The 25,125-nt window shown below is 45.2% G+C and overlaps 1 protein-coding gene across 2 annotated transcripts in view; it reads right to left on the bottom strand.

The window, feature by feature from the left end:
* Window positions 1-1,760, bottom strand: part of MCHR2 (melanin concentrating hormone receptor 2) — a 77,096-nt gene extending 75,336 nt beyond the window's left edge. Inside the window, exons 1-2 of one of the 2 annotated variants that reach the window (XM_074946884.1) lie at window positions 1,702-1,760; window positions 1,272-1,489 (exon numbers count right to left, since the gene is read on the bottom strand). The gene's annotated coding sequence lies outside the window, so the exon portion shown is untranslated. Of the gene's footprint in view, window positions 1-1,271 lie in introns of both variants that reach the window. The other variant, XM_074946883.1, reaches the window with a different exon arrangement.
* Between the last annotated feature and the right edge of the window lie 23,365 nt (window positions 1,761-25,125).

Below are 25,125 nucleotides of genomic sequence, written 5' to 3' on the forward strand. Positions count from 1 at the left end.
GTGCATTAATATGATTTCATGGTAACCAGCTGTTTGTGTTCTTGAATTTGAAAAATATGCGCTGAGATAAAAATCAGTATTTCAGTTCCATAATCACTATTGCTGCTTTTATGCTGTTCCTAAGATTTCCCCTGTGAAATAAGGACTATGGGCTTGCAAGGCAGCTTGTTGAATATAAACTGCTTTTTGAATAGGTTCATTTTATAATATATAATGACAGAAAGTGAAAATAATGGACATTGCTCTAATATCTGGCTAAGATAATCTTTGATTCATGACACTAATTAAATTGTAAAAGAAGTTTATTGATCTTTTATATAGTACCTTTTAAAAAATTCCAGTGGAGGTATCCCTTAAATATCCATATTTAAATATAGTATGTCCCAGTAAATCTGCAAGTGCCTTTTATTTAACAATACAAAGCAGATATTTATTTCTATTCTGGTGGTGAAAGTATACTGCGGCAGACCACATGGGAAATATTCTTTATGGTCTACTCTCATATCAAAATGGAGATGTAATTAATAAGTGAATACACATCATGGAGCAGACAGTTTTTTAAATGTGGTGGTAACCTCCTCTTATATTGCTAAATGTGCTCTTAATGATTAAGAACTGTACAGTACAACTTTTAAAAAAAACACATTTAATATTTTCCTGCTGAATTCTCAAAGCACTAGCTTCTTTAATAAAATGAGGCAATTTTACCATGAATAATTTAATCAGAAAAGGTCATTCTAACTCATCTCATAAGGAAATTAAGAGGATATGATTTTGTTCTCATTTAAAAAAATCTAGCCCTTTTGATCTACACTTTTAGCTCTGATGTCCAAAAGAGTTCCTCTGTGTTCCTTATTATTTACAAAACACTACCAGATCTACATGTTAAAAAGTCATCCCTTAATTCACTTCAATGCATCCTTGTCTAAAACATCCTTATATTCTGATTTCTTACTCTTCCAATTTTAAACCAACCTTCTTCAGCCTATGCTGGTTTATGTAACTTTCTACTAATAGCAGCTCTTAATGAAGAAAGTAGAGAAGGAATTTTAAAACATTACAGTCTGGTGTCACAAGTGCACCAAAGCAAGACAAAAGTTTAGAAAAAAAACAAATTTTAGGCTTAAGCTCCCTGTGTTAAAATATTTTTCAGTAATTAAGATCCACAAATAATGCAGTTTTAATTAAGAAAAGGATCAAAGTTAAACATTCATCATCAACTCCCTCATTAGGATACAGAAAATGGAAAATAAATGCACTGTTACACGTACCTTATTCAGACAAATTGTTCCAGAGAATTGGTATGGTTTAGAGGGTGCAGGTCACCAAACTGGAATCAGAACAAATGAATGAGAAGAAACATCCTAGAGGTTCAAAGGACACAAGCAACACAATCTCCTGTTGGGGTCTCCAGAAATTTAAACTTTCCCATCTCTGTATTATCCTGTTACCACAATTGATTGGTTTTGTTTTCATTTCCTGCCATCCCCTGCAAAAATAAAGTAAAAGACCCTATAGCATGATCATTTTCTGGACGAAACGTGCTTTCCCTGCTTCATGCTTCTCTCTGCTTCTGACTTGTGCCAGGTCATTGAATACGCCCTCAACGTAAAAGGAAGGCAAAGCTCTGCTTAGGCTGATAAGGAGTGCTAAGACCCGTATCTACAGTGCTGCCTCAGAGAATAGCAAGCTAACACTTACTATGGATGCAGTAGCAGCAGCAGCATCTGATCATTCATTCTTGTTTCCCGACTCCTCCCCATCAAGCTGCCTGCTTCTGTACCGTATTGTCCCTCACCTCATCAGCTCAGAAATGGGGACAAAAACCTAGTGAACAAAGCCATCTGGAAATACACATTTGCACAGCATGTTGCAAAAGGGAGGAACTCCTGTAAAGATAAGGACAAAGCAGTTCACTTCAGTCCCAACCTACAAACAGGACTGGCTCTAGGCACCAGCCAAGCAAGCACGTGCTTGGGGTGGCACAATTCCAGGGGCGGCATTCCAGCCACCCTTTTTTTGCTTGGGCAGTTGAACTCTTGGAGCTTGGGGCGGCAAAAAACCTAGAGCCAGCCCTGCCTACAAATACAGCTGCAGCTGCGAGGAAACTGAAGCAAGTGGCTAGGGGGAATGAATGTTGCCTGCTGAAAGCAAATGGGGCATTCTGATCATTGTGGCGGTGTGTGAAAGTCCCACAAGGGAAGCTGACTTAAGGACTCATCCTGCAGACAGAGGTGAGGAGTCCCACTGACCTCAATGGGATTATTGAGGTACATAAAGTTACTTACATAGATGTTTGTTAGATCAGGCCCTTCTGTTGTATTTGGCACCCACCTACCTAGTCATTGTTGTATCTAATTAGATGGATAACGTCTAGACTAGTTTCAGAGTAACAGCTGTGTTAGTCTGTATTTGCAAAAAGAAAAGGAGTACTTGTGGCACCTTAGAGACTAACCAATTTATTTGAGCATAAGCTTTCGTGAGCTACAGCTCACTTCATTGGATGCATACTGTGGAAAATACAGAAGATGTTTTTAATATGCACAGACCATGGAAAAAAAGGGTGTTTACCACTACAAAAGTGTCTCTTCCCCCCACCCCACTCCACTCCACTCTCCTGCTGGTAACAGCTTATCTAAAGTGACCACTCTCCTTACAATGTGTATGATAATCAAGGTGGGCCATTTCTAGCACAAATCCAGGTTCTCCCCCTCCCCAAAATCCACTCTCCAGTTGGTAATAGCTTATCTAAAGTGATCACTCTGGACTATTACATCTTCCTTCCCTTCCAGCATGAGGTCAATTCCCAGAGCATTTAAACACATGCCTTCTCATTAATTTTTGCCAGATATGTTGTTAGAGAAGAGAAAATAAAGGGCCAGATTTATTCCTGGTGTAACCTCATTGAAGTCAAGAATACAATTTAGTCCATCTTTTTTTAAAGTTTAAATTACCTTTACAGGAGCATTTTTTGTACATCCCACTCCAAAAACCATAAATCAGTTTTATATTATTGACACTTAAATTCCCTTTAGAAGGGCATAGAAGGAATAGTTTAATATTTATTTTCAATATATAAAATGATCACTGTATTTTTAAATGCATGAACAATTACAGTTGAAAACGCACAGTAACAATAGTAATCTTTGTGCAATAACACCCAAAGAAGAAGGTGGTCTCTTGTAGCCAGCTCTCAAACCAATGCTTAAACTCCACCCAAAAGCTAATAAGTTGCCACTAATGACCACCGAACACCAATCTAATGTGTTCTCTGTGTAAAGCGCCTTTTAGTAAGTGGACAGCCACCATTCTTCAACTTCAGCTTTTGGATGATCTCCCAGTATAGGCTCGTGTACAGTGCATTACAGTATTCCAAGCTCAAACTGACAAAGGCAAGTATAACTGTGGCAAAGTCCACATCAGAAGGAAGAGATTGTATTGTTCTCAGCAGGCACACAGGAGAAAAAGCACTCTTGGCCACAGCTGCTACCTATGTTAAGGGATATTCAAAAACAAACTTAATTTTTGGACTCTGTGGTTGCAAGTTCTTGGTCAGGTCTGAGAGAGGGGCTGCTAGCCTTGCAAAAATCAGGTACGAACCGGCAGTATTACCCTGCCAGTCCTAGGAACTGCCTCACTTGCCTCTGTCATGGGGGCAGGCCAGTCTTCTAGGGCTTGCACCTTATCTACTAGGGGCCTCAGCTTGCCACCACCCACTGTGTACTCTAGGTATGTCACCTCCCGTTGACCAAAAGAGGACATTTGGCCAGGTTTGCCATGAGCCCAGCCTCTTTTAGGGCTCTTAGCACATTGGCGATGTGCTGGAGATGATCCTCCAAGCTGGTGCTATCTATCACGATGTCATCGATATATGCTGCAGCGTACTGGTCATGGGGCTGCAGGATGGAATTTATTAGCCTCTGGAGGGTGGCAGCGGCTCTGAGCAGCCCGAAAGGCATCACCACAAAGTGAAATAGGCCAAATGGTGTAGGGAAGGCCGCCTTTGCTCGCGAGTTTGCCGTAAGGGATATTTGCTAATAACCCTTTGTCAGATCAAGTGTGGACAGGAATGTAGCCCCTCCTAGCCTCAAAGAGCTCCTCCATCTGGGGCATAGGGTATGCATCAAAGTGTGAGATGGCATTGACTTTCCAAAAGTTGATACAAAAGCGGGTGGTCCTGGCCAGCTTTGGGACCAGGACAATTGGGCTATGCCATTTGCTCCTTGATTCTTCCACTACCCCCAACTCCAGCATGGTATGTAATTCCCTCCGGACAGCCTCCCACATCTTCCTCGTTCGTGATGCCCATTGGCCCCCTCCCCTTTGGCCTGGTAGGCCTGGCCATCTAGTGTTGTGTGACTTCTGTCCACCCAGGGCAGGCAGATAAGACTGCTGGAGAGACCTGCAAGACCCGCTGCTCAGGGCTTAGCTTGGCGCCCATCATGGTTGGCCCTGACTCTAGGGGTCCAGCTACTAGCGGTCCCATTTCAGGCTCTGGAGGGAAAGGGGTAATGAGCAGGCCTTCCCTGGCCTTCTACATGTTCAGCAGATTAACATGTCTCTTTCCGTCGCCCTGGTAGGTGGATCTCATTGTTCACCGGTCTCAATCTGGTGACTTTGTAGGGTCCCTGCCACTTGGTGATCAGTTTGGACTCCATGGAGGGTAACAAGACTAGAACTCGCTCTCCAGGTTCAAACTTGTGGAGTCTGGCCCCCTTGTTGTAGTGCTGTTCTTGTACATGTAGAGCCTGTAATAGATTCCTCTGGGCAAAAGTCCCCAGAGTATGGAGTTGCTCAAGCAGTTGCAACATGTAGCAGACTACCCCTGTGACTTGGGTCTCTTGCTCCTCTCAATTCTCTCGAACGAGGTTGAGGATGCCATGGGGTTGCCGCCTGTAGAGGAGCTCAAAGGGGGAGAAACCGGTTGATGCCTGAGGTACCTCCCACATGGTGAACAGCAGGGCCAGGAGTAACATGTCACAGTGCCATGGCTCATCTTCCACAAATGTACACATCTTTTTCAATGTCTGGTTAAAATGCTCTACCAGTCTGTCCATTTGAGGGTGGTACACTAGTGTCTTGAGGACCAGGATGTTGAGTAAGTGGCAGAGTTCAGCCATCAGACAGGACGTCATGTTGGTACCTTGACTGGTCAGGATTTCTCGTGGTATCCCCACCCCCCAGCAAGGACTTTAACTAGCTCGGCGGCAATCTTAGGTGCTGTGGCTGTTCGTAATGGGACGACTTCAGGGTATTGGGTGTCATAGTCAACTATCACCAGGATGTAACAGTTTCCCGTCCTGCTCCTTTCCAGTGCCCCCACTAGGTCTAAGCTGATATGCTTAAGAGAACCCCTATCATGGTTAAAGGGATTAGGGACACTTTGGGTACCCCCCTTTGGTCCAGCCCGCTGACTCTCCAGGCAAGAGGCACAGTAATCCTTTACCTCCTGGTGGATACCTGGCCAGAAGAACTGTCAGGCCACCCTTTGGAGGGTCTTCTCTCACCCAAGGTGTCCCGCCCAGAGCACCGTGTGGGCCAAGTGCAGGAGGTCATGCTGCAGCCTTGTGGAACCAGCAGCTGTTGGAGTTCTTCCTGCATCTGAGGGTCTTTGACCACCCAGTAAAGGTGGTTCCACCGGATCTCAAAGTGGGGCTCTTGTGGGTGATGGGTAGCATCACTTTTTCCCAGGTGCAGTTTAGAGTAAGGTCCTCCCTCTGCTCCCAGACAATGTCCCCATCTGTCTCCGGTTCCACTGGGGAATCCTCTATGGAGGTCTCTGCCTGGGGTGGTGGTCCATCTGGGGCCAGAGGGATCTGCTGAGTAGCCCTCTCCATGGGCTTGTTGCCTTGTCTCCGCCCAGGTTTCAGTGCCCATAGCCACTTAGGAGCTCCTTGAACCAAGGCTAGTTGTGCCCCAGGATCATGGGATATACTAATCTGTGGGTGACCCCAACCTGGAGGACCGTGTCGTGCAGAGTAATCTCCAGCTTAACCCTAGCTGTGGGGTAGAGCCGTATGTCCCTGTGGATGCATTGTAACTATATCTCCTTCCCTATGGGCTTGGGGTTAGGTACCACACCAACTTGGTGGAGGGTCAACCAGGGCCAGTGTCGGAGTCCCATTTACCCTTATGGGGACCATGAGTTTCTCTCAGTCCTTCTTTTGGTCCTGGGGGCTGGCCACCCATACTTGGCTGTAACTGCAGTCCATGTATGGGCAATCTCAGTGAAAGTGTTCCTCTTGCCTGCACTTATAGCACCAGTCCCAGCCTCCCCCAGTGGGTGCACCCATCCTGAATGGAGGAACCCTCTCCTATGGGTCCCCTTCCTTCCAGGCTGGTCCTCGGCCCGCTGGCCACCTCTCTTCAGGGCCTGAGCTGGTAGCAGAGGTTTGGGGTAGGTGTCATGCTCTCCCCAGTTCATTGGGACAGGGGCTCCCTCCAGCTGGACCATTCTTCCCCTTCAGGGTTGCTGGATTGGGGTATTGTGGTTCTGAGGTTTCTGCCACCAGGTAGCCCTCCATTAATTCAATGGCAACAGAGAGGGCTGCTGGCTGATGCTGCTGGACCCACTCCTTCCCTCTGCTGGGGAGGATCTGGGTGAATTGCTTGAGAATCACTTTTCAGCCCCCAGGGCTTCCAAATGTTTCTCAGAGTCTAGCCACCACCAGGCAGAGTCCTGGAGACATTGAGCCACCACCCTTGGCCTTGCCCCAGCAGGGTACCGTTCCCAGCGGAAACACTGGCAGTAGGTCTCAGGACTGATGCCTGTCTGGTCTAAGACTGCAGACTTTACCTTCCAGCATTAGAGGGCATCCAGTGTGTCCATATTCTGGTATGATGACTGAGCCGGGCCCATCAGATAGGGGACAAGCAGGATGACCCAGTGTTCAGGAGGCCATTGCACAGCAATGGCTACCCTCTCAAAAGTCACTAGAAAGGCCTGTGGGTCGTTTCCAGGCCCCATGTTTGTGAGTTGCACTGGAAAGTGTTCTTGCATCTGGTTCTGCCTGGCCAGGGAGAGGGGCCCCTCTGGGCCACAACAATTGTGCCATTTTCTGTACCAGCCACTGCTACTGAGTCTGATGCTGGTCGGGCAGCCTGCACATGAGCTGTTGCTGCTGGGTGGTGATCTGCTGTATCAGTTGCACTTGGCACTGCTGCTGCTGGGTCGCTTGTAGTTGTTGGTTCTCTAATAACCACTTCAATAATTGTCAGTCTCCATCTTGCTTTGCAGTGGAGAACAAGTGAGGGGAACTCTGGACTTGCTTCAGGCCATCCACCCTTGCCTGGGGCCTTGTAGGAGGTCCCAACCATTGCTTGCATTCCCCACCATGCATTGTGCAGCCAGTACCCCCTGTCACCCTGGGGTTGGGGCAAGGGTCTGGTCACTCCATGGTTAAGTCAATATGGCTGCTTTTAGCCTGAGAGTTGCATGGTCCAATGGACAGCACCACTAGGGCTCCCCCATCTGTGGGAAAGTGTGACCTAATGGCCAGAGTCAGCAGGGTGCCCTTAGGGCAGCTGAGGAGCATGGCCTACTGGCCAGAGTCAATGGAGCTCCCCTTGGCAGCAGAGAAGCATGGCCTACTGGCCAGAGTCAATAGGGCTACCTTGGCTGCAGGGAAGCATGGCCTACTGGCCAAATCCATAGAAGGGGAGTTTGGTGGGCCACCCCTAAAGAGGGGTGGGTGAGTAAGGAGTCCCAGGCCCTCCCTGTTCCACCGGGTCCCAGTCCATGGTAGTGGCAATGGGGGTTCACCACAAAGTCATCAGGGAATCCACACACAACACAACTGCTGCAGGGACACTGGCTTGTCCCTTCCTGGGCTGCTTCCTACTGTGACTCCTGTAGCTGAAGTCAGGGTGTCTTCAGGGTGCCTCAGATGGCAATTGCAACCTCCCTAGGGTATCTGAATGCTTACCTGGGCTTTGGCATCTCCTGCTCCCTCAGGCCAGGTTCCTGGGTGCTCCTCAGCTAGCACCAGCAGAATGCATCCTTCCTCCTTGGCAGTCAACCCAGAGTGAGGTAGGCTGCTCCCTTTTATACTGCAGCAGCAGTTTGAGCATGCCCAGCAGCATCAAGGGGGCGTGGCTTCTCCTGCTAAGAGCACTGCCTTAACCCTCCCACTCCAGTGCAGGGCCAGTACACCCCATCACATGTTTCTACTTTTTATAGGATTCCTTTACAACTGTCACTTTATTAAAGGGCTCCTGCTGGAGCCATATTGGCATCTTACTATTCTTACTATTTTTCCTTCACATTGTGATTGTTTGCTATTGTGTGTTTAATATGGTCTGTTTGAGAAAGTGCCAGCTGTCCTGAGCTCCTTTTTCTCTCAGATTTCCTTCCCATGGGACTTTACCTACTAGTTCTCTGAGTTTGTTAGTCTGTTTTTTATGAAGTCCATTTTCCCTGTTCTGCTGCTCTCACTGCCCTCTTTCCTTAGAATCATGATATCTATCATTTCATGATCACTTTCACCCAAACTACCTTCAACCTTCAGATTCTCAACCAATTCCTCCTTGTTAGTCAAAATCAAGTCTACATTGGCTGTCCCCCACAGCTACTGAAACAGAAAGTTGTCCCCAGTACATTCCAGGAACTTATTGGATCGTTTGTGTTTTGCTGTTTTTACTTTTCCAACAGATGTCTGGGTCATTAAAGTCCCCCATTATTATCAGGTCTTGTGTTTTGGATATTTCTGTTATTTGTTCTAGAAATGCCTCATCCACCTCCTCCTCCTGATTTGTTGTGTACAGCAGACCCTACCATAATATTGTATCCATTTTCCCCCCTTTTACCTTCATCCAGAGACATTCAGTTCTCACCTCCTTCTGGACCTCAGACAAGTGTATATATTATTGATGTACAATGCAATACCTCCTCCCTCTTTCACCTCCCTGTCCTTTCTGAACAAGCTATACCCCTCTATACCAATATTGCAGTCATGAGATTTATCCCACAAGTTTCAGTGATGCCAATTAAGTCATAATTTAGCTTATGTACTTCTCGTTCTTCCTGTTTATTCCCCGTGCTCCTTGCCTTTGTGCATAGACATCTAAGATGTTGAGCTGATTTCTCCGTTATCCCTCTTGTAAATCCTGTGTCCCTGTTGTAATTTCCATTTACTTCCCCCCACCCCTCGCCAACATTTAGCCCTCGGCTAAGGTCATCTTTTTTTATACCTATCTATGGGTTTTTTTCACCTACCCCCTTAGAATCTGGTTTAAAGCCGTCCTCACTGGGTTGGTGAGTCAGTATGTGTGAAGATGCACTTCCCCCTCTTGGTTAGGAGGATGCCAGAAGTTGTTCTTCCCAGAACACCATCCCATGGTAAAGAAAGCCAAAATCCTCCAGGTGACACCACCTGTGCAGCCATGCATTCATCTGCAGGATGCACATGTCCCTGCCTGGGCCTTTACCCTCAACCGGGAGGATGGATGAGAACCATCTGTGCCCATGATTCCTTCACCCATGCTCCCAGACCCCTGTAGTTACTGTTGATCTTTTCAGGGTCACGGCTGGCAGTATCATTAGTGCCCACGTGGACAAGCAGCATGGGGTAGTGGTCACAGGGGCAGATGAGCCTTAGGATCCTTTCTGTAATGTCTCATACTGCCTGCATCTGCCTCCTGGGACATAAGGTCAGGTCAGCATAGCCTGTTCTAATTTTTGAAGCATTATACTAACACTCCTACTTTACATTTAAATTAGTCTCTAAGGAAAAAGAGTTGTCTTTGTATAAAAGGGATGATGGCACCAGAACATTCATTTGATCTCATTAGCTTGCAGAGAAAATATAATCTAGAGCAGAGTATTGGGTACCAGTAGCTATTTTTAACAAGATTCACAATAGTAGCTTCAATCCCAAAGAAAAACTATGAATGCATCTCCTGGATAATGAGAAATGGGGAAGTACTTCGGTATCAGAAGGGAACCTTTCTCATCATTGGTAAATTTCAGTACTTGTTGGAAACTACCTGCCAAGATGAAATGCAGTGATAGCTGTACTTCACAATCAGTTTTGACGAGAGATCTGTAGATCTCAGCAGCTGATAAGCTTTTAAGTTGTTGGCTACTAGAAACCATTATGCAGTTCTTGGAGTAGAGTGCATTCCTTCAAGTTCATGGTCAGAATTTTCTTTAAGACAAATTTAACACTTTAAAGCAAGCTATTTATGTTTTGGCTAATAATGCAGTAATTTAACTTTGCTGGCTGATACTAACATTCTTGACAAGAAATACAGGTTTTCTATAAATCTGGTAATGACAATTCATATCACTTCTAGTAGAAGATAATTCATTTCATTTCAGCAGCAAATTCAGCAGCAAAGAGCTGGTCAGTGTAGAGCACCTTGAAAATCCTATCCATTTTGAGAAGGTACACTTTAATTGAAATGTGCAGAACAAGAAATGTTCACAGGTTTAAACTACTCCTAGGTAGTTTAAAGCATGCACTTGTTTAGCAGATACAGGACTTGTATTTCTTATGGCGGCATCAGTAGTGGCTCCACAGTTAAGGCTGAGCTGAATTTTGCACTTAAAGCAGAGATTCAGTCTCATTGTTATGTATGAAAAATACAGCATAGCCTTCTCAAAATAACAGCACTTACATTTTGACTACAGAATGAATTTTCTAAGAATTTACAAGTAAATCTGTTCAGAATTAATTATAGGAGTTAAAATTAAAAATGGGCATCTTAAGAAATTAAACACCAGTGCCAGACTTTAGTTATCTCAGTAAGAGAATAGCAGAGACTCATCAAAATTCCCATATAGTTAATATTCACAGAAATTTTGTGCATAGGCTACAATTTTTTTGGTATTAATGGTTCTTTGAATGATGATCCCTATATGTATTCCAAAGGCTGGTGCGCATGCGCGCCATGCATCGGAGCTGCAAGATTTTTGTAGCAGTATCTGTTGGCCCGCACATGCCCCACACATAGCCTCATGGTGCAGGTGAGGTTATATGATGTTGTGCAGGACAACACCGCCTCAGTTCTTACTGTCAGATGACTGGAGTTGGAATCCTTGTTCCTCCATACTCATAGCTTGCCTGCAAGAATGCTTGTCCATTATACATAGTTAGTATTTCTCTTTTTTTCTTTTACTATAGTTAGTTAGTGTTGCTAGTTAGTATAGTTAGTCTCAACCCATGCCCCATTTGGGGCTGGGCTCTCCCCCAGCTTCTCTGCGTTCCAGGGTGTGAGAACTGTGCGTCATGCTCTTGCTCTTTCTCCACGTGTGACAAGGACCACTGCTGCCTTTATTGCCTCGGTGAAGCCCTACTAGTTGCCCACGGCGAAATCTGCTGCTCCTTCCTGCCGTGGACCCATGAGGCTCATTTACTCAAGTTCCTTATGGAAGAGGCTCTCCGGCCACATGCCCAATCCAACACAGGACTGTCGGATCTTGCGGCGCTTCTCACGTCTCGGATCCGGCTGTGCAGCCAGTACTGGAGAAGCCCCAGCATGGGAGTCGCAAACGCTCTCATGGGCATTGCAGCAAGTTCCTGTTGCAGACTGCTCCCAAGCTCAGTGTTCCCTCCCTGCACCGCACCTGGTCAGGTGAGACCTCAGGTGCAGACACTACTGCGCTGCCATCCAAGCTTCTCTATTCTGAGGGAAACGTTTAAAAAGAAGTGGGAGATGGTGGAACACCATTGGATGCATCGGCTGCCAGTCAGGATCACTATCTGGTGCATGCACTGCTGGTGCAACAGCCATCTCTCCGCTCCGTACCGCAGATGTCACTGCACTCCACTGGCAATACTGGAGACATTCCCTGGCCACACTGAGCCCCTCCTCCTGGTGGCATACTTGGGTCTTCCCTACTCATTTTCTCTACTGCTCATGAGACCAGAAATCCTCCTCTTCAGCAGATGCACCACTCCTGTTGGGGCATGGACCTTACCCAGACCTCAGCTGCGAAGCTCCCATACCGATGGCTCACCTGCTTCTGTATGTCTCTTCCGACTCAGAAGCCTTCTTGGGGGAAGATCCGTCCTTCCCTCCTGTGTCCCGGTGCAGTTCAGACTCTCAGGCACAGCCAGTGCATGTGTTTGGATGTGTCCCACCACCACCGTCTTGGCAGAACTACTTTTGGGGGCTGCCATACCACCAGGACCCAACCCCTTAGCAACATTGGCCATCCTGGGACCCTTACCACCAGCTTTATCTGCCTTCTCAGGCCTTGTGACCTTTGGTTTAGGCTCCCACACCAGTCCCATCCAGCTGCAACTTGGCACTGGAGCCGGAGTTGGTACCGATGTTTCCACCAGTCCCTACCGTTGCCTCCTCACCTCCAGACAATGCCCTAATTCCCCCCCACCCTATCACCTCCTGACGATCATAAGCAGTACCAGGAGCTGCTGCAGAGGGTTGCTAGTGGCTTTGGCATGCCCCTGGAGGAGGTCCAGGACCACCACCATCAGTGCTGGATATCCTCTAGTCCTGTCGCGCTGCCTATCAACAATGCTATCGTGCAGCCAGCATGGACTGTTTGGCACATGCCTTGCTCCTGTGCCCCCACACCCAAACACGCAGAGTGCCAGGACTTTGTGCCCTCTAAGGGAGCAGATTTTCTCTTCTCCCACCCAACCCCCACTTCCTTGGTGGTTCATGTGGTGACCAAACGCTCAAGGCAGCATACACATGGCTGTACCCCCTGCCCCAGACAGGGCAGCCAAATGCCCAGACCTTCTGGGCTGGAAGGTCTACTCTTCCATGGCGTTGCAGTTTTGCATCTCTAATTACCAGGCTCTGCTAGCAAAGTGTGACTTTAACTATTATGCCATGCTAGCGGAGTTCCTGGATGACTCATTATCAGACAAATGGCAACGCTTCCAGGCCCTTCTGGAGGAAGGTCGCCTGACAGCCAAGGTGAGCCTCTAAGCAGCAGTCAATGCCACAGACACGTCTGCTCCTTCACAACTGGCATAGTCATGTGCAGGGAGTCATGGCTGCAGTCCTCTGGCTTCCCACGGGAGGTCCAGACCACCATCCAGACCCTCTCCTTTGTTCTTGGCGAACACTGATGAGTCCCTTCACTCCCTGAAGGACTTGAAGGTGATGCTTTGGTCTCTAGGCATTTACACCCTGGCAGAGGCAGCAACAACAACCCTCCCGGCCCCGGCCCTATGTGCCATACCAGACTGCCTATCCCCACTATTAGGACACCCCACAGCCACAGCATCAATCCTAGCAGCCCTGGGCCTTGGCCACTGCCACAGCCACCTCTTCCTCTTTGCCTTGTCAATCACCCAAGGTCCAGTTCTGATGTGCAGGTCTGGAGCTGCGAGCCCCCTCCGTCACGACCATCAAGCCCCCATCACTTTTGGGGGCCATCTTGCCCTTTTTTGCCCATAAATGGGGCAAGATCACCACTGGGTTGGGTGCTGGAGATCATACAGCATGGTTATTCTACCGAGTTTCTTACCATCAATAGCCTCGTGGTTAGGGCATGCCCCTGGGATGTGGGAGATCTGGGTTCAACTATCACTCCATGTTAACATAGTTTTTGTCTGGGGATTCTAAAGTGATATGAGGGATTCTTAGGTTAAAGTTGTTTTGCAATAGTGCCTAAAGGCCCCAGTTTGCGTTCAGGCTGTCATTATGCAAGGCACTGAACATGCACAATAAAAAACAGACAGTCCTATATTCTCTCTATATTACTGATGTGCTACATTAGATCATAGAATATTACATCAGGGTGTAATATTTCCTAACACAGAAATGTGACAGTTCTTGGGCTCCCCAGAACTGAGAGTCATCTTGTTTTTCCCCCCTTCCCTCCAGTGAGAGGGAAACTTTAACTGGGTGTCAACTCCCTGACACCATCAGCCTGTTAGCCACCTAAAATATGTTCCCTGCACTATGCCAGCCCTTACTTTGCCTTGCAGGATAACAAAAGATGCAGCCCAGTCCATGAGCCCCTTTGAAGCATTCTTCTGTAGTGGCCTGCCCCTTATCCACTGAACGCTCACAGAAATACCAGGTCTTCCGTCCACAAGAGAACAATGTACACACCAGTTTATAGGATTCAACTCAGGATCAGCAATGAGTGTAGCATCACAGCACTTAGATAAATTTATAGTGAAATCAAGGATAAGTTTATTAACAAAGATTCAAGAGATAGTAAGGATAATGGAAAGAAACAAAAGGGTTACATATAAAGCAAAATTGTAATATGCTTTCTAGAGTCTAAACTTAACAGGCTAACCTCCTGTTTAAAGATTTCTTATTTCACCCAAAGTCTTTTGAAGCATCTTCCACCAACGCAGGCAGAGATCCCATTTTCTTGAATGTAAGTGTGGTATCCGTTTACTTCCTAAGTGCAGGATAAAGAGATGTCTTTTTACTTTCTGCTTATATCCCCAAAGTTCATTGTCTGTACTCCAAGTCAGGATAACCTATAGCTTACTTTCCAGTGTGCTGCTGCCCTGTTGATTTCATACCCGCTGCTGACTTCATATGTAGTCACTGTACTGACTTAATTTGTATGCCAACAGGGAAAGAGGTGAATAAACGTCCTTTGTCTAACAGAAAACCTGTGTATCAACCCTGCCTTGTGCAATGCCCCCAGGTCTTGAACACAGGCTGGAGGGGCCTCAGACAGCCGCTGCACCCTGGACTCCACTCAATGTTTGCTGAAACCTGCTGGGCTGAGAAACTAGTAGGACTGTAGCCTCAGCCAATGTACCACCCGCTGGAGCCCTGATTGGAGGATTGCATGGCTGAACTGATTGGTCCAGCTATACTATTTAAGCCAAAAGGAGGCCCAAAAAGTTTGTCTGAACAACAAGGTGATTTCCTCGTGTGCCTGCCTCTTGCACCCAATCCTGTTTCTGATTCTTGCTTAGCTCCTGCCTGTGTTCCTTTTCCCACCATGCTCCTGCTCCATGCTGGATCCTTGCCTCTCCTCCAGTTCCTGCCATTACATCTCCTCATCTTCAATCACCAGTTACCAGTCCTGGCTCCGACCCCAGCCTCTGACTTCTTACCCTGACTCCAGCTTGACCCTTGGCATTTGGTAGCTGACCTCAGCTCCAAACCTCAGCTTTGATTCCTGGTTCTGACACTGGCTTGAGTCCTGGCTCTGGTAACTGACAGTTGATTTTGGTGCTGACCTTTGGCTTCATTCACCAAGCTGGGTGCCTGTTCTGCCCACTAGACCTGACACCTGCTCTGAGTATTAGAGCAGACTGCCTACATCCTCATCCATAACAGCTTGATACAGACTTTTAAGTATACATACATAACTCCTTACATAGTATTTGTACATACATTTCACAACTACATTAATGACCATGACTTTCATTTAAGACCTCACATGATATCCTTAGGTGAACCAGAATGTATATATCAGGATATTCTTGTAACCCCACTTGCTGGTTGGCATGGAGGAGTTTTCAGATCATAAGAAATCCAAGGGAAACTTCAATAATTTGGTCACTTCTTGGTAAATACTGTCTTTCCATGCTATTGTACAGTAATTTGGGTGCACGCTGACTGGTAGCAATTTTTGAAAGAGGTAATCAGACCAGGGGAACCCACCTCCTTGGCTGCAATGCCTGATGTGGAGCATACAGTTCTACTTGATTATCTTACCTTTGTCACCCAATGTTTGGACATTGCCTTTACAATAAAGTACTACTTCATTTTGTAGCAATAATCTAAAACACGATGGACCATCAGGTCAATGAATATTTCAGATCTTACCCAAATACATGCTTTCAGCCAATTCTTATTAACTAAATTAAGATTTATTAAAAAGAAAACAGAGAGTGTATTGGTTAAAAGATACATACATACAGATAAGAACAAAGTTCTTAGGTCAGGTTCATAGCATAGATGGTGAAGATGTTGATTTATAAAATTCTTCTGGAATCAATTTCAAAATTATAGTATAATAGGCCATCCATATATACAGTTTGTTCAAATTCTTCCATGAAAATTAGCAGAGTAATTCAGACTGGAGCTGGAGACCTCAGTCTTGCGACTCAAGCATCCCCTGACCAGGCTTAAGCAGCTCTGAGATGACAGGATCAAGTCCTAAGGTTCTTTCATAGATCTCTGGCAGGCTACTATAGCCTCTTGACAGCATAACACAGCAGGCATTCACTGGATGAAGAATGGATAATGTACTTTGTGGCTTTGAAGTCAATTCTATTTCCTATGTATACACAGGTAAACTAGTTTTATTAATTAACATAAGGCAATTGTCCATTTAAACTATCAAGGCATTCCATTATGGCACAGACAATTTAAACTGAGGACAACATAAGTCCAATTATTTCCTGTAATATCTTACATCTTTGATCTTAAGGTTAACTGAATATCCACAAACATACTATAATGTAATTAGGACATGAAAGGGAATTGGCATCCACACACAAATCTGGTTACATGGTTAACATCTAGCAAGATATAGATGAACACATATAAATACAGTTAGTATTTACCTCTAATTCTCTAACAATACAGATTTGATTTTCAAAGCTCTAGTCTGTCTAACATGGCTATGCTAGCTGTTTATATAAATGGTAATTAGGGTAATTCCTTATACTTTTCTAATAGGTCTTTAAAGGTTGAATTTGGGTCATTTAGCCTGCTAGTTACTTAACCCTTTCTGGCTCAGTGTCACAATAACAAAGCTTATTAAATAATTAATTACATAACTTTACACTAGGTTAATACTACTTGTGTGTAAAATTAAGCATGTATGTAACTACAGAATTGGGCCCTAAGTTTCCTAACACTATCTCTAGCAAAATATAGTAAACACAGTATTACATTTGCTCATGCTGTAATATTTGCTAAAACTGTACAGAAAATTAAGTAAAATATTGATACTTCCAGTTCATCTTTCCAATTATACTTTTCAGTTTAGATTTTAATGGTTAAATACGTAAAACCTTGAGCTCTTACTAATGATTCATTTTAATTATGCTTCTCAGCTAATGCTTTTTTTTCTCTTAGAGTTACAACTGCATTCAAATGCATGAGAATGGAATAAATAAGAACAATCATGGAGAGCAATCATCACTACATAGCTTAATTATGAACAGTTGTCTGAAAAGAGTGTGACAAATACCAAATAGCATGTGAATGTTATGGCTTGGAGGGACACTAAGAATCTAACCCACAAACTTTAAATCTCCACTGAAAGACGACTTTATACCTTACCCTACTTTCTGTTATGGTATTTCAAGGCTAATATACTATAATAACAGTCTACTGCAGAAAAGAGATGCTTAGAAATTAATTTTAAGTGCGCTAGGAACATGCAGTGACCCATACATTCCTTATACCAAACAGTTTTCTATTTGGTAGATTTACTGGTAAGGTTCTAAAGTATATGAATATTCATCTTTTTGAACGTCTGTATATGGTAAGTGATTAGAGAGACAATGGTGGGTATGGTGATATCTTTTATTAGACCAACTTCTGTTGGTGAAAGAGACAAGCTTTCATGGTTACACAGAGCTCTTCTTCAGAATGGCTGTATTGTTATTTGAAGATGTACCATAAATGACTTTGGGCCAGGTTTATGGGTCCATCCAAGAAGTGCTCAGCACAGCTAAGGGAGAGACCGTGGAAAGGTAAGTTAAAAACCACTAGTTCTTTTTTTCATCCAGGGGCCTATAGCTTGGTAAGATACGTGAAAAGCTGTTCCATAATAGTCAATGGCCACTGCTGTCTGCTTGACATTCTTATCCCAGAAAAAATAGCTCACTTGTATGGTCACTAATCAAAATCAAGGACAAATATTTCAGGTGAAGGCAATGTAGCTGAAGTGTACTAACAGCTGAGGAACTGGAGGTCATTTAGACTTTTAGACACCACAGTATATAATCTCAGCAAGCCATTCATTTCCCTGGTCACTGCAATATATGCTACAAAATTTACAATAAACTTTCATTTGGATTGAGAGGGAGAGGTTGGGGGGAGGAAATTAAGTGTCCAGACTTTTATATTGAGATCCCTTAAAATATTCCAAACATAAGCTCACAAAGTACCTGCGTGAGGCTTTAGACAGCTTGAAACAATAGTTGTAGGAGAGGTGAATAGTGCTCCGCTTCATCTCAGTGGGGTGTTAATTCTGATGCCTAACGAGAACCTGACAATGATTATTGCTAACTATTTTAGGGTTGATCAAAGAATGCATGAAAGAGGAAGGAGGCTAATAATATTAATATCTGCACAAATGGCTGGAAGTATCTTGTCATTTTGACATCAGGAGTGGGAGGAGATTGAGTTGTGGATAGAATCATCTTCCCCTACCCTCACCGACCCCTTAAAATTTGACATTTGCACAGAAGAGCTACAAAACTGTTTACAAGACAGGAGAGAATGATTGAGGAATGATAAAAGTGTTATTTATATACACACCTTTTGAAGCTATAACTAAGGGGAATATAACTTCAGATATTATTTGGAATTTAGTAACACCAAGAAATTGACTCAAGAATCCATTGGTTAGTTCACTCATTTTGGATCTGGGATACCCAGATGCAGATCCTACTCCAATGAATATTTAGTTATTTATACAGAGTGGAACATCTCCAACAGGAAAAGCTGAGAGAGACCCATCACAGAATACCCAACAGCCCAGTGAGTAGGGCATTTACCTGGGACGTGGACTCAAGTATCTGCTCCAGATCTGTTCTCCCAGCTGAGTACTTTGCCATCACAGAATAGCCAATAGCTCAGTGGTTAAGGTACTCATCTGGGCAACCAGCTCTGGAGCAGGGACTTGAGCCCATATTCCAGATAAGTGTCCTAACCACTGGGCTATTGGCTATTCAGTGATGATATCTCCCTCTTCCCCCCCCCCCACGAAGGGGCTGGCTTAGATGCTTAACTCCAGGAGAGGGTTCATGGCTGAGATGCTCAAGTCGAGATGGTGGGAGGTGCCTATCTCTGGCTCAGTCAAGTGCCAAGGCCCAGGTCAATGGAAATTAGGAATGTGTAGGCCAGATTTTAAAAAGGTATTTAGGCACCTAGTGGGATTTTCAAAAGTAGCTCAGTGCTTAACACCCAGGTGGCTAGGGTGCCCGCTAAAAAAATCCCACTAGGTGCCATATACCTATAAAATCTGGTTCCTAAAATCCTTTATGAATCTGGGTCTAGGCTGCTCTCCTTTCTCTTGCATTTCACTCCTTGCTAACTTGGGTGGCTCCCCATCAACATGGAATGGTCAGGAAAGGTGCATGACGCATGCATCTTTAGGAACTCCAGTCTGATCAGAAAGCTGCAAGCAGGGACTTTGTTTCCATACTGCAAAATAACCATTGGTGATGTTGAAATGCCAATCATGATCCCTGGAGACCCAGCCTACCCCTTGCTCCAATGGCTCATGAAGCTGTACACAGGGAGCCTGGACAGCAGTAAGGACTGGTTCAAACATAGGCTGAGCAAGTGCAGAATGGTGGTGGAATGTGCCTTTGGATGTTTAAAAGGCCACTGGCATTGTTTGTCTACTAGGTTAGGCCTCAGCGAAAGCAGTGTCCCTATTGTTGTTACTGCCTTCTGTGTGCTCCATAATATCTGTGAAACAAAGGGAGAAAAGTTTCACAAGTCAATGGGGCCGGATGCAATGCATCCAAAGGTGTTGAGGGAGTTGGCCGATGTGATTGCAGAGTCATTGGCCATTATCTTTGAAAATTTGTGGCAATCAGGGGAAGTCCCGACCAATTGAAGAAATGCAAATATAGTGCCCATCTTTAAAAAAAGTGAAGAAGGAGAATCTGGGGAACTACAGACCAGTCAGCCTCACCTCAGTCCCCAGAAAAATCATGCAGTGGGTCCCCAAGGAATCCATTTTGAAGCACTTAGAGGAGAGGAAGGTGATCAGGAACAGTCAACATGGATTCACCAAGGACAAGTCATGCCTGACCAACCTGATTGCCTTCTATGATGAGATAAGGGACTCTGTGGATATGGGGAAAGTGGTGGACATGATATACTTTGACTTTAGCAAAGTTTTTGATATGGTCTCCTACAATATCTTTGCCAGCAAGTTAAAGTAGTATGAATTGGATGAATGGACTATAAAGTGGGTAGAAATCTGGCTAGATCATCAGACTCAAGAGGTAGTGATCAATGGCTTGATGTCTAGTTGGCAGCTGGTATCAAACGAGCGTCCCAGGGGTCAGTCCTGGGGCCAGTTTTGTTCAACTTCTTCATTAATGAACTGGATGATGGGATGGATTACACCCTCAGCAAATTCACTAAACTAAACTTGGGGGAGAGGTAGATATGCTGGAGGGTAGGGATCGGGTCCAGAGTGACCTAGACAAATTGGAGGACTGGGCCAAAAGAAATCTATTGAGGTTTGACAAGGACAAGTGCAGAATCCTGCACTTAGGACAGAAGAATCCCATGCTCTGCTACAAGATGGGGACCAACTGGCTAAGCAGCAGTTCTGCAGAAAAGGACCCAGGGATTACAGTGGACAAGAAGCTGGATACGAGTCAGTGTGCCGTTGTCGCCAAGAAGGCTAACACCATATTGGGCTGCATTAGTAGGAGCATTGCCAGCAGACTGAGGGAAGTGATTATTCCCCTCTATTCGGCAACGGTGAGGCCACATCTGGAGTATTGCATCTAGTTTTTGGCCCCCCACTACAGAAAGGATGTGGACAAATTGTAGAGAGCCCAGCAAAGGAAAACAAAAATGATTAGGGGGCTGGGGCACATGACTTATGAGGAGAGGCTGAGGGAACTGGACTTATTTAGTCTGCAGAAGAGAAGAGTGAGGGGGGATTTGATAGCAGCCTTCAACTACCTGAAAGGGGGTTCCAAAGAGGATGGAGCTTGGCTATTCTCAGTGGTGGCAGATGACAGAACAAGGAGCAGTGGTCTTAAGTTGCAATGTGGGAGGTCTAGGCTGGATATTAGGAAACACTATTTCACTAGGAGGGTGGTGAAGCTGTTATACCAATAAAATAAAAACCAGCAAGATCTTATTAAAGGGGAAAAGGCAAAATACCACATTTATTGTGAATATAGAAAGAATCATAGTAAGCAGTTATAGCTATAACATTCCATTCAATCTCATATTTATTCATACATTCATTCATACACACACAGGTTCTGCAAGGTAGTTGTTATCATAGTTACCAGCCTTAGAGTTGCTCATGCCAAGCCTCTGGCCAGGTGGCCTGGACATGAGGAGGGAGCAGGGCCTTGTCAGATGCTCATCTGATGCTCCTGGAAGTTGGTTTGCAGAATCAGACCCCAAAGTCCTCACTTTCTAGAGTCCATTTTTATAGGAATTTCTTCCTATGCCAGTCTATGGGAATTGCTTCATCATGCTGTTGCTGAATTAATCAGCAGATGGCACATTCCTGATGGCTCCGTGCTGCCAGATGTTATCTTGTTCTTTGGTTCTCCCATTCTTGAGGCTGTTGGGTGGATTCCAGTCTGCCCTCCGGGGGTCCTCTGGTTATTTCCACTTGATGCCTTCTTCAGCCGATGGACACTGCATTCTTAGGCTGGCACCTCCCTGATCATTCAATTATCCACACCAAGCATCCATCCACATACATCCTCTATCTCTATTTTAATCACAATTGTTAACAAAGCGAGATGAACACAAAAGGGTGGGGAGTCTCTGGGTGCTGTTTCTGTTGTTACAGAGTATTGCTTTGAGTCTCTCTCTGTGTGAGTGGTTGTTGTTACAAGGAATTGCTTTGAGAACAGACTCTGTCTTAGAATGTATTAACACAATTAGCAGTTTGCAAGTTTCACACAGAGGGAGAGAAACAGTACCAAAAACCAAGAGACCTCTTAATTAGTAATACCCTGAAATTTAAACTATGGGGAATCAAACTCATTTGTGATTTTAATACAGAACTACTTTAATATGATCCAACAAAGCACTGGAATGGGTTACCTAAGGAGGTGGTGGGATCTCTATCCTTAAAGGTTTTTAAGGCGTGGCTTGACAAAGCCCTGGCTGGGATGATTTAGATGGGTTTGGTCCTGCTTTGAGAAGAGGGTTGGACTAGGTGACCTCCGGAGGTCTCTTCCAACCCTAATCTTCTATGATTCTAAATTTCCAGTGGGGTGGGGGGTCAAGGCAGATTGCCTGGCAGCCAATTTTGAGCAACCAGACACCAGGCAATAAGAAGAGCACATCAAGGGGCTCTGTGCTGAATGAATACAGTTTTATTATGCTCACAAACACACAGAGAAAGGAAAGGAAAAGAAAGATAACCTGGGGCAAAAGGGCTTATAACACTGGGGGTGGGGGGAGGAGAAGTAAGGACAGCTTGCTTACAATTGCACTGCAAAAACAATCAAAGGTGTGGGAATGGGCACCTTCTGGTCCTTGTACCCTCCCCTGGAGTTGAGTTGAGTGCAAGGGATACTGGACTCCCCCATTCCACATCCTAGGACATCTGAGGGAGGAGGATGTGGAACTTGGTGATGTTGGCAGTAGGTTCCGCATAAGCTGCAGAGGGACTCTAGCATCCAGCTGCCTTTCTTGAACCTCAAGCAGATGCCTCAATATGTCTGTTTGCTCCCTCATAATCCGCACCATCTTGTCCTATGTGTCATGCTCATGTTCCCTGCATGCTCTTCTGTCCTTGCTATCCTCGTGCAGGCTGTCAGAAAGTGCAATCCTCCTTGTGCTGAGCTCCGTCTTGTCGCTCTTGGAGGCATGCATTAGCTCACTGAACATATCTTCCTGAGTCTTCTCTGTCCCGGTGTGAAGGATGTGCTGACGGACAAGGTTTCAGCTGCAAAGAATACAAAGCACAAGGGTAACATTGATAGTGCATACATTGGTTTTTCTTTTATAAAAATTAACCTTGCACCAGAAACAATGAGGAGTCCTTGTGGCACCTTAGAGACTAACACATTTATGTGGGCATAAGCTTTTGTGGGCTAGAACCCACTTCATCAGATGTATGGAGTGAAAATACAGGAGCAGGTATAAATATGTGAAAGGATTGGGGGGTTGCTTTACCAAGTGAGAGGTCAGTCTAATGAGATAAATCAATTAACAGCAGGATACCAAGGGAGGAAAAAATAACTTCTGAAGTGGTAAGAGAATGGCCCATTACAGACAGTTGACAAGAAGGTGTGAGTAACAGTGGGGAGAAATTAGCATTGGGGAAATTAAGTTTAGGTTTTGTAATGACCCAGCCTCACACTTGGTCAAGCTACCCCCCAATCCTTTCACATATTTATACCTGCTCCTGTATTTTCACTCCATACATCTGATGAAGTGGGTTCTAGCCCACAAAAGCTTATGCCCACATAAATGTGTTAGTCTCTAAGGTGCCACAAGGACTCCTCATTTTTGCTGATACAGACTAACACGGCTACCACTTTGAAACCTTGTATAAATGAAATACCCCTCAAAGCATGTCAGTGTGAGCCACAATGTAATCACAACTGCTGGCTATTGCAAGAGTCGGTTTGCTGCTCCAGCCATGGCGAGTAAGGCCATGAGGCATGGGTGAGAGGTCTTGTGCTGCAGCTTTTGTGATGACATCCTTGGGATCACTGGTTCCAACTTCAGAAAAGCCCCCTTTCCCCTAGAAACCTAGATGGTGCTTGAGGACAGGCACTAGTGTAAAGCCCTGCAAATAGTTTGATTGTTACAAAAGTAGTAGGGAGACAAACAGGAAGCACTGCCCCCTCCCCCCGCCATTTAATGCTGGCTGCAATACACAGTGATCCCTTCCAACCACAATCAGGAAAAGCATGGTTCTGTGACTCAGAATTCACCAAACAGGGGAGGATTACTTGTTGAATTTTTTGTGGTTTAAGGGCTAGCATTTAAAACTTCCCCTGTTTCCCTTAGGTGACCATATGTGATATCACTCTCCTGAGGGTAACAGAGGCAGAAAGGGAGTAGATGCTACACGTGTCTGGGTACAGACCTGGTCCTTATGCTGCAATGCTGTGTGCTGCAGTGATGCCAGAAGAGTTAATATTGGAATGGTGCAGGAAAGTCTCCTTCCATGGTGGACAAAATAAGACAGCCCTTCCCAGAAACCTTCTGCAAAGGATTGCAGAGTATCTCCATGAAAACTTCCTAGAGATCTCCATGGAGGATTCCTGGGCCATTCCAGTGCACATAAAAAATCTGATTCAGAGAACACTCTCTGTGTAGCTGGAGTGGCCACCGATAACCACTATACCTATTTTTTTTTCTCAGATTCCACATTAAAAATAATAGCATGTAACCCCTACAGCTTGACTGGAAATGTGTACTCACCAGAGGTGCCTTCCCCGGCATCATGCTCCTCCAGCGATTGGTCCTGTGAGGGGATGGGTTCCAGGGTTAAAAAAACATTCTTGGCTGTCGGGGAGAATGGATCCTCTGCTTCCCTGCCTTGTATTCTCTTCCTCCTCCTCTTCCTTGTCAACAATGTCCTCCTCGTTGTTGCTCGAGGTCGTTTGGGACTCCTGGGAGATATCCATGGAGCGTTTTGGGGTAGTGGTGGAGTTGCCACCAAGAATCGCATACAGCTCCTCATCGAAACAGTATATCTGTGGCTCAGAACCAGAATGACTGTTTGACTTCCTTGTCTTCTGGTATGCTTGCTGAAGCTCCTTTATTTTCATGAGGCACTGCTGTGAGTTCCTGGTGTAACCCTTCTCTCACATGCCCCGCAGAATCTTGGCATAGATGTCAGTATTTCTTCTGCTTGATCGGGGCTCTGCCTGCACAGACTCTTCTCCCCACACAGCAATAAAATCCACCACCTCCTGTGCGCTCCAGGCTGGAGTGTGTTTGCAGCCTTGAGCACCCATCATCAGCTGTGCTGACAAACAAGTAATGAAAATTCAAAAGTTCCCAGGGTTTTAACAAGGGGGCAGCTATTTCCTGTGTACCTGGCTGACATGCAGTAGAGTTGAAAGTACTCTCCAGAGAGAGTACTTCCTGGAGGCCAATTCATTTGAATTGCACAATGCAGTGTCTACACTATTCCCATGTTGACCTGTGGATGTCAAATCAAGCACTATGGTTCTTGTGGAGGTGAAGTACAAAAGTCGACTTTACATGCCCTCTAAGTTGGTGGAAGGAACTTGGTAGTGTAGACACATACATTATTAAATTGCCCTAACGTGGCTTATGTCAGCCTAACTTTTG

Source organism: Natator depressus, chromosome 3 (assembly GCF_965152275.1).
Source record: "Natator depressus isolate rNatDep1 chromosome 3, rNatDep2.hap1, whole genome shotgun sequence".
NCBI classification, from domain to species: Eukaryota; Metazoa; Chordata; order Testudines; family Cheloniidae; genus Natator; species Natator depressus.